Source organism: Gavialis gangeticus, unplaced genomic scaffold (assembly GCF_001723915.1).
Source record: "Gavialis gangeticus isolate Ggan-Ray unplaced genomic scaffold, GavGan_comp1, whole genome shotgun sequence".
In the NCBI taxonomy this organism is placed as follows: Eukaryota; Metazoa; Chordata; order Crocodylia; family Gavialidae; genus Gavialis; species Gavialis gangeticus.
In genome coordinates, this window is record NW_017729022.1 from 178,475,394 (window position 1) to 178,477,256 (window position 1,863).

Genomic DNA, 1,863 nt, shown 5'->3' on the forward strand with positions numbered 1-1,863 from the left:
GCAGCTGAAATGTGCAATCTCCTTATCAATGCATCAGCCCTTTAAAAAGCGAGGGGTTAAAGAAAAGAAAAAGTGGGGGGAAGAGATCAGAGGAGGGAAGGGAGAGGAAAAGCCCCCACTTGGCTTGATTTTGCTAATTCCCCAGCCTCCAGCTCAAGCCTCAGCTGCCCCTAAGGGTCCCCAACTCACTCCCCCCACCAGTGCCCCCCTCCCAGTCTCCATCCAGCGCATTCCTCTGGAGCCAGTGGAGAATCAGTCCCATGGAGTCCTGGTCTGGCACTCCCCTGGAAGGGATCGTCTTGGTGAGGAGAGAGAGATAGTTAGGCCCAGTTCATAACATAGTTCTTATTTAATGGAAAAAGTAAACAAATAGTCATTAACTGCTAGTAACCACCTATCAAGGGGGAGTTATTTCAATCTTAGAGACTATTTGCAGGCTGAAAGCTACAAGATTTGAGGTTTCTTTTCCCCCACCAGAAATAATATCCTGCATCAAAGAAAGGTGGGGGTGTTTAAGGATAGAGACTTAGTTAATTTTCTAAAAGGGAGATGCATTTAGAAGGGAGCCTTCTGAAGCAGGGTCCAATAAACAAAAGGTGGGAGGGCACAGGGCTGCTCCAGCAGGTAAGCCAGTCAATCAGCTCTCACCTAGTAAACCCACCAAACAACTGGTTCCTCTTTTCAAATCGAAAATAGAATTGTTCAGGGCGGGTTTATGGGGTGACATCTACTTGAATGGCAGAATGGCAGACTTTAGAGCCAGCGCCAGTCCCACTCAGATTCTACCTTTTGTTTCCCAAGCAGGCGCTGCTAGGGTTTTTTATTATTATTATTATTAATTTGCCTTAATTAATATATTTGTAGATTTTTGTACCCTTAGGAAACCCTCCTTTTTAGAGCTGCAATTTTATTGAAAGAAAATTATAATGTATCACAGCCTAAACATGCTATTTTGTACTATTTAACTAGTTGGCTGCAATGCAGAGAGTACAGCTGTGCTAGGAAATTGGTTAATGACCAGTCTTCAGCCAATCAGAACACTGGGCTTATTTATGAGCTTAAATAAAAAAAAAAGTCTCTCATCTTTTAGTTCCAGTAGTTAATTGACTTACAAATATCCACTTTTCAGCCTACATTTAACTCTCTCCCCCTCCCCGCAAATATGCTCCAGAAGTTTAATCTGTCAATGAGTCACATAATTTAAATCAGGTATTACCAGTGTAATTCTGTAGGATATAATATTTAAATTTCTATCCAATATTCTGCAGATAGTTAATGCCCTTGGATGTTAAATTTGCTAATTGGCAATAGTTATCATCCTGACAATTTACAGTACAAGCTCTAAGAAAGTTTCTTGACAGAGTGTAGGCATTACTTTTAAATAATTTTCTATGGAGGCTGATATTTAAATAACAATGATCGGTAATTTGGGGGGGGCAGAGAGTGAAAGTTTAATTCTGCACTTGCTGGGTTCTTATCTTGTCACAGAATTACTACAGATGTTACAGTGGGGGCAGTAAACAAATGTTTGAAGCAGTGGAGTCAGCATGACAAAAAATAATTTGTTTTTATTTTAGATTCAGATCTCATTACTGCACTCAAACTACTACAGCTGGGCTTTGAGTTATTATACAATCCAAACTGTTTCAAATCAGAAACTCTAAGACTCAGTGTGCAATGATTATTATTAATAATAATTAGCTCCTTGGTTTCTTGATAGAAAAAGGCTATCAACAAGCATTTGTTTTAACCACAACAAAAGTATAATTAGCTTATCCCACTTAGTAAATCTGTATGCATGCCAACTCATACCAAACTGCTACTTTTACAAAAAATTGCAATAATACAGATCATTTTTCCAGT

The 1,863-nt window shown here is 39.2% G+C and overlaps 1 protein-coding gene across 1 annotated transcript in view; it reads right to left on the bottom strand.

Moving 5' to 3' along the window:
• Nucleotides 1-1,548: 1,548 nt before the first annotated feature.
• Nucleotides 1,549-1,863, bottom strand: part of MEIS1 (Meis homeobox 1) — a 163,945-nt gene continuing 163,630 nt past the window's right edge. The window contains exon 12 of the mRNA XM_019516572.1: nt 1,549-1,863. This exon is cut by the window's right edge and continues 1,210 nt beyond it. The gene's annotated coding sequence lies outside the window, so the exon portion shown is untranslated.